The sequence below is a fragment of the Aotus nancymaae genome, unplaced genomic scaffold (assembly GCF_030222135.1).
Source record: "Aotus nancymaae isolate 86718 unplaced genomic scaffold, 86718_ANA_hifiasm-v0.15.2.pri h1tg000017l, whole genome shotgun sequence".
NCBI lineage: Eukaryota > Metazoa > Chordata > Mammalia > Primates > Aotidae > Aotus > Aotus nancymaae.
In genome coordinates, this window is record NW_026988429.1 from 4,222,835 (window position 1) to 4,234,979 (window position 12,145).

Genomic DNA, 12,145 nt, shown 5'->3' on the forward strand with positions numbered 1-12,145 from the left:
GCTCTTGTTTCTTTTTTTTATGATATTTAATTCTCCATTTCTTTTTTCTGATTTTTCCAACATAGACAAAAGGTAGTCAATAGAGTAAGTTCCAAATTGCAAGTTAATATGCCTTTAGCATGTACTTTCTAGGCTTAAAATTTTAGTTTTACTCCCATAATTGACTTGAGATAAGTCAACTGACCATTCTCATCTCTGGTGGTATTTACTATAGTTGCATTTGCACTTTGCAAAAGTACTCAATAAAGATATATCTTTGCCCCTGAGAAGTGTTTTTCTCTAATTTCTAATAGACAAAAGTTTTCCCCACTTAGATGGAACAGGACTCAGGAAATGTCATCAGTAAGCTGTGACACTGTTTGTTGTGTGGAGATCTTTCGGAATGCCAATATAGTCATCATTTGAATGCAAACATAATCAGCTTCTCTTTGATGACTTCTTCATTCCATTTATTTCGTAAACACATAACAATTTTCTGCCAAACTATAATCCTAGACATTGCAAACTAGCAGAGTTTAATAACTATATAAATTAGAACAATATACACATATTATATATTGTCAATGACATTCAGAAAATAAAACAATGTTATTTAGTTTGCTAGACACAAGAAATTAAATGACATCAGAATAAAGGACTGTTCTCCATATTTAATCAATCTAACTTTATAAACAGTTGATTATGTTGTTCTTATTTATCAAATTTCACTATTTATAATTATGAATTCTGTCACAGACAGCATCTAGATTGAAAACAGCCCTCTCAGATTGTTGATTTAGGGTCATGGTCCATATGAGTCAATCAAATGGTATGTAAGAGAATGCATCAGTGTGTCAGAAAAAAAAAATTAGAATTGAATTTATAATTAGTTTTAAAATCCCACCCTTTGAAAATGTGAATGTTTTGATTCTAACATTATATATTATGTATGATAGAACATACATATTTAATTCTCCATTTCTTTTTTCTGATTTTCCCTATGTAGACAAAAGGTAGTCAATCAAGTAAGTTCCAAATTGCATGTTAATATGCCTTTAGCATGTATTTTCTAGGCTTAAAATTTTAGTAGATACATCTGAATACAACTGCATTATTGTTTTAATTTTTTTCCTCCCTAAAGCCTCCTCTAGTTTTTCGCATTGTTTTCAAAGGCTGCATGATAGTCTATTAAGTGGTTTCTTTGTAAATTATTTTGAACAATTTCAACTGGCAAAATATTATCTTCTTCCAATTTTCAACAATTATTTATATTCCTTAGCATTATTTTTAGAGAAAAAAATAAATTTAGAAAAATCTGAAGAAGAAATGCATTCTGATTTTAGAGTTGACACAATAAGAAAATTTTAAGGAAGAGACACTTCAGCAGAGAGCTGAGTAACCATTGTGAATAAAATAAGCAAAGACAAAGACGGGAAAACAACACAAAGCTGAGTATATGCTCTAAGGGCTGCAGTTTGTCAGAGGCCTGTGAGCTGTTACCCCAGGTGCTGGGTTTTATGTCATACAGCTCAATTATTGAAATTATTTTTTAACAATCTATTTTTGGAACAGTTTCAGATTAACAGAATTATTGCAAAGATAACTCAGAAATTCCTATATAATCCACAATCAGTTTTATCCATGATTAAAACGATATTGATTTCCTATTCCTACTCAGACAGGGGTCAATATACGCAGGGGCTTAGAACAACACAAATTTCTTGTCGTAAAGCAGGTTAGAAGCCATAAAATCGATTTGTCAGCTGAGTTGTGTTTCTTCTGGAGATTCTGGGGCAGCAGTCCCCAACCTTTTCAGCACCAGGGATGGGTTCTGTGGAAGACAATTTTTCCACAGATGGATGGGGAGTGGAGTGTATGGCGGGGATGGTTTGGGGATGAAACTTTTTCCACAACAGACCAATAGGTATTAGTGAGATTGTCATAAGGAGCACGTAACCTAGATCTCTCGCATGTTCAGTTCACAGTAGGATTGGGGCTCCTATGAGAATCTAATGTCATCGCTGATCTGACAGGAGCCCAGGAGCCAGAGCTCAGGCAGTAATGCTGGGTTGCTGCCTCACCTCCTGCTGTGCGGCCAGGTTCCTAACAGGCCACGGAATGGTACCAGTCTGCCCCCAGGGTAGTGGGGATCCCTGCTGTAGGACATAATCCATTTCCTTGCCTTTTTTAGTTTCTAGAGGCTATCTCTATTCCTTAGCTTTTAACTCCCTTCTTCTACCTCCAAGGCCGAGAGAATAGCACTTTCCAATCTCTCTCTCACACACTCACATCTCAATTTCATCATCACATTGGAAACTTTGACCATCCTGCCTCTCTCTTATAATGACTCTTGTGATTATATAAGGCACATCTGAATAATCCAGAATAATCTCTCCATTTCAAGACCCTTAATTTATATTTGTAGGTTTTCTGTTTTCATTAGGGTAACAGTTTCACATATTTAGGGGATTAGGAGTTACAATTTTTGGGGGAAGGGAGACATTATATCTTACACTGATAAGGTATATTTTTCACAATTAGTAAACCAATATATTGATATTCTATTATGTTTTAAAGTCTATTGTATCCAGATTAACTACCTGGAGAATTAATTGTTCAGGTATTTTACGAAATATTTTTAAAATGGGAACTGTCTGATACTTTCCTCATGATTATACAGGAGTTATGGATTTTTTGGGAGGAAGACCACAATGGTAAAGTTGCTATCACATCTTATCAAGGCTATATACTGTCAATATATAACTTATCATTGTAATTGTTCACCTTGATTGCCTGGCTTGAATCATTGTCACTTTTCATCATTCCAAATTTACTCTTCCTTAAGAGTAAATTTGCTCTTTTTAATTCAATTTACACATAGTACTCTTTAGAAGAAACTATGCGAAGTCAATCTTTAAGGAGTAGGGAGTAATGCTCCATATCCTTAAGGGTACAGTTACAACATAAATTATTTGAAATTCTTCTGCAAGAGAGATTTATCTGTTATCCTTTGCTTAAGAGTTTGATCATTTACATCATGAATATTTATTTTATATTTTGGGTTATAATCATACACAGTTTACTTGTTTTATTGCTGAAATCGTTCCAATTTTGCCATTTGGAACTCTTTCCTTTGCTCCTATGTCCCTTTCATAATCCCCATCAGAGTGTGTGCATGTGTGCGTGTGCGTGTGTTGTTTTGCTTTTATTGAGCACTTTCTTACTTTTTGACACTACAATACACAAGAGGCTCCAGGAGCATTTTGTGTATTTTCTACCCCAGTCCTAGAGTGAGTCACTCATCCAAGTGGCCTGGTTCCTTTTATTGAAGAATGGTATTGGAAACCAAGATCTAGATGTAAAGTGTTCTCAATAGTACTGAAATGTCACTGTTTCTAGGTTCTTAACAGCTGACAAAAGAAGAAAACATATGGGTATACACTAATTTAGGTATATAAACATGTATAGATAATTCTATACGAAACCATCTGTATCTACATGAAGCTGAACTTAAGTTCAAACTAATGTCTCCAAATCTAATCCATACTTCATGGGTCATTCTGGGTTCTACCCCACATTTTTCTGTAACCTGTCATTGCAACATCGAATCCCCTCCCCCATCTGGTATTTATGTACTTAATTCAATTCCTGTATACATGCAGTGTGGTTTCATAATTTTTAACCCATAACCCCATAGGATACAACTTTCCAACCAGTTATAATGCTTATTTATAGTTCTTTTTGCTTTAGTCTCAAAGACTTTACATTTTCAAAGTTATGTATTTCATCATATTTCATTATTCTACCAGCTTTTTAATTGATGTTATTTAATGCATTTCTAATATATTTAAATTCTTTGGTCACATTCTGCTTTTTGTCCTCCAATTTCAATACTATTTAAAAAAATTTGAATACATTAGATTTGTTCTTTGCATAGTAAATTTCTGTGGGTTTTGGCGAACACTTAATTATAGTATCATTCAAAATAAAATCACCACCCTAAAATCCTAAAATGTCCCTGTGCTTTACCTATTTAACCCTCCCTTATCAAACACAACAAATAACCAATAATCTGCTTATCATCTTTTTATTTTAGTATTTAAACACTTGATCAAACACAAAGGTCCTACTGATTGTATCCCAAGTGACCTTCGAGAAGTTTTGCATTTTGTATTCAGAGGTAAAATATAATTGGCATTGATTTTTTGTAAGATTAATATTTGTGTCAAGATTCATTGTTTTACTTACAGGACATCCACGTGTCTCACCATGATTTTTTAAAAAGACTATTCTTTCTTCATTCACATGCCTTTCCTCCGGATCAGTTTACTACATTTTGACTATATTTGAGTGGGTTTTCTTTGGGCTCTCTATTCTGTTCTGTAATCTATGTGTCTAATACTTCACCAACACCATACAATCTTGATTATGGTAGCCTTATTATAAGTCTTGAAATAGAGTCATGTCAGTCATCTAACATTGTTGTTCTTCTTGCTCAGTATCATGTTAGCCATTCTTAGTCTTTTGCATTTTTTGTAAACTTTAGAATCAATGTTGATATTGACAAAAGAGCTTACTGAAGTTTTAACTGAGTTTGAGTTAAACCTATAGATTAATTTAGTAAGAAGTGGCACTTTAATGGTGGCTCTTTCAATTCATGAACACAGAACATCCATTTATTTAAATATTTGATTTTTAAAATCAGTGTTTTGTAATTTTGGGGGTATAGATCATATACATGCTTGGTTAGAATTTACATCTAAGTATTTCTCTTTTTTCCTATCTAATGTGAATGATGCTGTGCTTTTAATTTTAAATTCCAGTTGCTCATTGCTAATATATGAGAAAGCAATAGAATTTTGTATATTAATCTTGTATCCTGAAACCTTGGAATAATTTCTTATTGTTCAAAGAGTTGTCACTGCTATTGTTGCTGTTGGAATTTTGGGATTTCCTACAGAAACAATCAGTTATCTGTGAATATATGCAGTTTTATTTCTTCCCCTCCAATTTTTATATTTTTTATTTTATCTTTTTGTCATAATGCACTGGTTAGACCTTCCAGTACAATGCTGAATAAGAATGGTGGAGAGGATATCCTTGCTTTGTTCCAAACGTTAGAGAGAAAGCATTTAAGTTCTCACCGTTAAGTATGAGATTAGGTGTTTTTTGTTTGTTTGTTTTAATTTTAAAATTAAATATTGATATCTCCTCTATTTTTAGTGTTCTGAGTCTTTTTAATTTTTAATCATAAATGAGAATTAGTTTCTTCGTCAATGCCGTTTCTGCATCAAGTGATATGATTATATAATGTTTTTTCCTTAGACTATTGATGTAATGATGGTTTTCATTGATTGATTTGCTATGTCTTAGGCTATGAAAGTTGCTGAAAGATGCTATCCCTAGCTTTTACTTCACACAACTCAATTGTATTACTTTATAAAGAGATTCAAGATATGTTGATCCACACAAAGGCTAATTTCCATTTGTTGAAGTGAAATGGCAGGAATTTTAAAAATTTTATTAATGTCAGAGATGGAATGTTAAGATTTCTTCTATGTCACATTATGTGTGACATATGTTCTGTTCTCAGAAATATGATGAGTATGGAAAAATTGGATGTTCACCACAGGAAAACCAAATTTTAAAACTTGCTGCAAAGAAATCTTTTGCTTAGCATGTTTCTTCTTCCAAAGTATTACAGAATGAAAGATCCATCACCTGAAGTGAGAGGGGTCACATACAGCCTAAATAGATCAAACAAACATATCAGAATCACTAGGTATGGTGGCAGTAGGCAACCAAAAGTCTTACTTACTTCAGTAGGATGATTTTGGCTTGAGAAGTTAGGCAACAGTAGGCAAGTACCAAAGAAACTGCATGCTGGGCTCTCTTGATTACAGATATTATTCAAGTTTTCCTTTTTATTCTCTTCCACTCTGGATCTCCTAACTCTAAGTTGCCTGTGCCTCATCCTAATTTAATTTACTTACTATTACCACTAGCCTCACATTTTACGTAATGTACCATTCTGAGCATTCAAGTTATTATAATCCCCTCCTTTATTATTCATTTTCAGTCAGCTTCCAAGGTATCACATAATTCTTTTCTCCTCCTACTTTACTAGTCTCTCCTTTATAGGGATATTTGTTGAATTCTTTTTCTGTTCCCAACATTTTAGTGTTGTAGATACTAGAGATCAGTTTTTGGCCTTCTCTTTTCTACCCACATCGTTGTATCATCATTTTATTCAGTTAGATGGCCTTATAGTGAAATATGTGCCTAGAATTTCAAAGCTTTATCTTCAGGCTGGTTACTCTCTTTTAGTCCAGATGCATATATTCAACATGCTACTTGCACAAATACACCCCACACATACTCCACACACAGAGCATAATCTTCTCTACTTCAGCAGATGACAACTTCTTTCATTTAATGGCTCAGACTAAAGCTTTCGGTCATTTTTGACTCTTTTTTTATCATGTTACATCTAATTTGTCAAGAATTCCTCTTGGCTTTATTAAAAAATACATTATAATTCAACCATTATCTACACCACTACAACTGTGAGCCAAGCCATCTTTGTTTTTGCTATGGATTGATCCAGTAGCCTCTAAGTTCATCTCCTTGCCCCTACCAGTCTATTATCAAAACAGAAGTCAGAGACATAGAGGTCAGATCATAGTACTTTCTTATTCAAGTCATTCAATGCTCTCACTTTTTATTATTCAGAATTAAATGGAAAGTACTTCAAATAGCCTATAATTGTCAAAATTATTTGACCCCTATTAGCTCTGTGACCTCATTTTCTTCTATCTTGCTTATATAGATCCTGTCTTAATGACCTCTCTGTTTTTCCTCAAACATACAAGTCCCATCCCATTTCAAGCATTTTGCACTGGGATGTTCCCTCTCTCTGTATTGCTTTCCCAATGTTTGCATGTATATCACCTGATTAGTAAGACCTGTCTTAACAGCCTTATGTAAAATTGCAACCCACTTATCACTCTCACACTCTTGGTTCCCTTCAACCAATTCTATTTTTTCCATAACATGTACCATATTCTAACCATTATATTTTATTGTTTTACATTTATATTGTTTAATTCATATTATTCCCTCATCTCATTCATTTCAATATAATTAGGCATTAGGAAACATTACAGTTTATATTATTTACCATCACTTCCCAGATATTGTAAACTCTGCCTGGCACATAGTAGAAACTCAATATGTAATTTGTGAATCAATGAATAAGCCATTCCATGTAACAAAAAATATAATGTCTGGCATAAAGCAAAGCACAATTTTTCTATCTTTGTTCAAGTAACAAAAAGTGGTTGCCAACTGGATGATTCCCAATTTCGTATTTCAGAAGCAAGAATGAAGTCTGTAAAAAAATCCTACCTCCAAAAAGAAGAAAACTTTCCGATACTAAAAAAAGAAGAAAGAAAAGTAACTTTACCAGTGAAGGATTTGTGATCATATCCAAATATTATTGCATAAAATCACCACTAAAAAATACCTCAGTGATGCCCAAGCCAAAATTTAACCTTCACACACATAAAAAATTCACGAAGACATGCAAGCATTAGATTCAGTTTCATCAACTGAGGACAAAAACACAAGATGGCAAATTCTTCTTCTTAAGGACTAAATACACAAAAGTATTTCAATAGAAATAAAAAATCTCATAAAGGCAGGATTTCAAGTGACTGTAAAAAAGTCAATGATTCTTTTGAGATTTTAACTCCAGTTATTCATGAGGTTCATGTCCTCCAGACTCTACAGCTTTAGTAATTGCAATCAAATTCCTTATAGGAATAGGCTACTTTTTTTTTTTAAGGGAATCTGGAAGAAAAGACAGAAAATATTTCAGAGATTTCTGAGGCAAAAAATAAATAAATAAAAAATAAAGAAACTTTTAAGGCATCACTTCCAGATTTTATCAAAGCCAGATAAAAAGAGAAAGTACATGCCTGTAGACATTTTCACATATGCACGAAAGTACATACACCCACAAGCATAACTTTCTTTTAATAAAAGGATTCTTATGATTGGTGTCATACATACCTTCTACATAATTCTGCAAGCTATCAAGATAGTATACAGGTTCCTGGAATAAGACCTCGTCTCCCTAAACAGGAAGTCAGAGTGAACTGGCACCCTAGGTGTAAGATCATTCCTTGCTTACTATCTACTCAAGTATTACAGTAAAGAGATCCATTCCTCTCTTTCACCCTGACCCAAACACTGCTTTAAACTCACCAGGATTAATTTTACTACATATGTACATATATTTATCTCATTAATGTCATCCCAAGAAAACTCTCATAGTCCTAGTAACATCTTGTATTCTTTACATGAATTATCATATATCTTTATCTATCTACTATTCTGTCTCCTTTACAATGCTTCCTCAAATTCTAAAATTATTTCTGTATGACATTTGAAATTTATGCTCCATTAACAGTTAAGTATCTCATAATTTTATCATGTGTTCAAGATATTTCTTTCATCTTTATGTTTGAATGTAAATCTGAACCTCTTCTAAGGACCCTAGTTAACAAAACTTACCACAGATCTTGTTCCATGGGTCCTGGAGGTGGTGTCAGCATCGTTCTTTGTCGTCATAACCATTTTCAAACCATTCTCCCTTTCTACATTAAAAAAAGAGAGAGAGAGAAGAAGAATCAGAATTATATGTAACTTCATGATTACATCACACTATATTATTTTGATGCTTTGTAGTTAAAATTTAAATTAAAATTTGAGTTAATGTGATTGCATCTGTTTTTAATCCTTTAAGGAACTATTAAAAAGCAAGATATATTGTCTGTAAACATTATTTGTATATTCTATTAACTTGCTTTTCTCAGTAAATTATATAGCTTGGTAATGTTCTAGAATGCCATAAATTCTAATAGTTGCATATTATGCTACTATATGGAATTACATTGATTTATTTAACAATTTCCAGGTAATTTCAATTTCATTTTTACTGGTTAAATAATGCTTTACTTTCTTAAAATTAAACGTGTTACAAACTATATTTTTATCTCAATAGACTTGATAAATACTTATTAAATTCCTTTCTATAACTAGACCTTTTAATTTCCACAGCCTATTTCTGGAAAAAATAAAAATAACATTACATTTTAGATTACAAAGAAAATCTCAATGAATTTTTAAAAGAAGACATTTCAAAGGCTACATTTTATGATCATCGTGCATTCAATCTAAAATATAGTTTACAAAGGTATAAAGGAGAAAAATAGCCACATGAAAAATATATTCCATTAAATAAATTTTGAGTCTAAATGTTAATAAAAACCACAATTACCTAAGCTTTAGAAAACAATGAAAATGAGAACATTGTATATGAACACCTATAACATTGATCAAAAGTCAAGTAAGAAAGAACATTATAAATGAAGCATTCTGCACAAAAAGTTAAAAAGAAAGCATGAAACAAACACAGAAAGCAGGAATGTCCCAAGGGCATAAAGAGTCAGGCTTGAGATTTGCCTGAGTTCTGCACTTCATAATTAATAATTAAAGCAAAGTAAAAAAAAAAACTGGATTATTACACTGAAAATCATGTGGCCTATTTCAGAGTCTTTCATAAATACTATGCTTTTTATCAAGTCTGCCAAATGGCCCATAAGATGCTGCCTTCTATATAACACCACAATTTTAAACTGCAAAACATTAAATGTTACAGAAAACATGCTGTGGAAGTCCACTTTGTCAAAATATCCTAGTTCTATATAGCAAGGCTGTGCAATAACTAGTATATGAATAAAGAAGCATCATAGGTAAGCCAAATTGAACATTCAAGGAAACATTTTGAGCACCTTGTAAACTATAATCATCCAATCCCTCTTGGACTCCTGACTCTGTTTTGGCAATTTGGAAGCAAGATGAAACTAGATAAAGTGTTTACTGCAAGAGAGGGTGCCTCTGCTATATACAAAGGGAATTGTAAACTTAGCCCTGTGATCCTGCCATTAGTCTTTTTAATGATTCTGAGCCACAACCTCACTGAGATAACATCTTTTTCTCTCTATGCTTGAGCTTTCAGAAGCCTAGAGGAATCCTGACTTTTTTTTTTTTTTTAGCCTTTTATTAAACTTAAGCCTAGAAATAAGGGAAAGCTAAAGGAAAAGGATTAGAGAGGTTTATTCAGCACTGTCAGAGAAAGAAAATCCCTGCCTTACTGCCAGATATATTAAACTCCTGATCTTGCAATTGCATAAAATTATCACTGGCATTATATCTATGTCAATTAAATCTGGTGCTGCAGAAAATGATTTAAACAGTTCCCTCTTTCAATGTCATTCAAGAACTCTAATTAGTGTGAGAGGTGTGTTTCTGTTTTAAGTAGTGCTATAGTCACCTAGGTATTATTCAAAGGCACCATTAAAACTCGTTAATATGGGAGTATCTCAGAGGAGTTTATGGGCTTTCAAGAGAGTACTGTTCAGACAAGTTTGTCCATAAAAAGTAATTTGGATTAAAAATGTTAAGAGTATAGTGTTTTCCATCATGAGAAAATATTTCCTTCTGTGTTGTGAGCAGATTGCTAATGTTTCTGCTTATTTATCAAAGATGGCTCATTTTTATAAGACCTAGATTTTTGTTTCTTATTTTATTAATAACCTTCACAAATAGACACAATTTTTTTCAATACCTAATTTGTGTAAGAAAAGAGAAAAGCAATGAATGAAAGTTTAACTTTTCTAAGTTTACTAGTAAAGCTTCTTTTACTCTTTTGCTATCCTCCTCTATTTTATTGTTGATCTTAACTATAAGTAAACTGGTTTGGCAATAAGAAAAGATTTGAATACCCAGTAGCAAATTGAAAATTGTAACTTGGAAAGTATTGCTTTCAGACTCACACATTTTCCTATCTTTCCTTCTTGATTAGTACAAAACCTCATTGACCCACCATTCCATTGAATCCCAATTAGTTTTTGGATAGTTTGCACTATTTTATGGTGGAAGCATGCCTGATAAAATAGATTACTATAACCTGAGAGTAGATTGCTGATCTTATGTATTTTGAACTCTGTCCAATTCAGTCTGAACATATAGTTAGACATTCTTTAGTGTTTGTTAATTAACACTATTTTCTAAATAGAGCAGTTCAAAATTAATAACATATCTTTACTGACATATTTTCACTAAAATAAATTATATGTGAAATATTTTATTGTTTTTATATAACCAGTATTTAACAAGTGAATTCTATATGTTAGATATAGGGCTAAGATACAGGAATATAGAGAGGAGTATAATGTTAACTTAGATTTTAAAAGGTTCAGAATCTGGTATGGGGGACAAATAAGTAAACTAATAATTATAAAATGCAACAATAGGTTTCATAAGTGATTCTTGGTAAAGGAAATGCAAGTTTTGGGACAAAGATTCAAGGTTGGGGAGAATTGGACAGAACATATTTTCTATAATAGAAAGTACAATGCTAAATCCTGAAGAATAAATACAATGTGACCAAGATGAAAATTTGGAGAAGGGTATTTTTAGCAAAGACAACAAGGTCTGCTAAATCAGATAAGGGTAAGGGACATAAAGACACTTAAGGCAATTTCATATTATTAACAGAATATATGTAATACAATTGAGAAATGAGACTTAAAACAGAGTAAGCAAATGATTAATAACTAAAACAATATTAAAGAATGCTATGGTTTGAATGTGCTCCCTTAAGTTCATATGTTCATACTTAATCCTCAGTGTAACAGTGGTTAAAGGTGAGACTTTATCAGGTGATTAGATTATGAGAGCTCTGCCCTGATGAATGGATTAATGCTGTTATCATAGAAGTGATTTCGTTATCACAGATGAGAATTTCTGAAGAAAAAAATAAGTTTGACCCCCTTCCTCTCTCACTCTCATACTCTCTTGGTCTGCCACCGTCATCATGGGGTGATGCAGCATGAAAGTCCTCACCAAACACCAGTGCTATGTTCTTGGACTTCCTAACCTCCAGAACCACAAACCAAGTAAATTTCTATTGTTTATAAATTACCCACTCTCTGATTTTCCATTACAGCAACAAAAAACAAATTAAGACAAAGAGTTAATACTTTGTTTTAAAGGTAATAAATGAGATACAAAAGAATAATACAGAGAGAAAATAAAT

General features: G+C 32.5%; 1 long non-coding RNA gene across 1 annotated transcript in view; it reads right to left on the reverse strand.

The window, feature by feature from the left end:
* The window catches only part of LOC105717197 (uncharacterized), a 519,990-nt gene that overhangs the window by 90,271 nt on the left and 417,574 nt on the right, over positions 1–12,145 (reverse strand). The window contains exon 2 of the long non-coding RNA XR_001107469.1: positions 8,557–8,639. This is a non-coding gene — a long non-coding RNA (uncharacterized LOC105717197). The remainder of the gene's footprint in view (positions 1–8,556; positions 8,640–12,145) is intronic.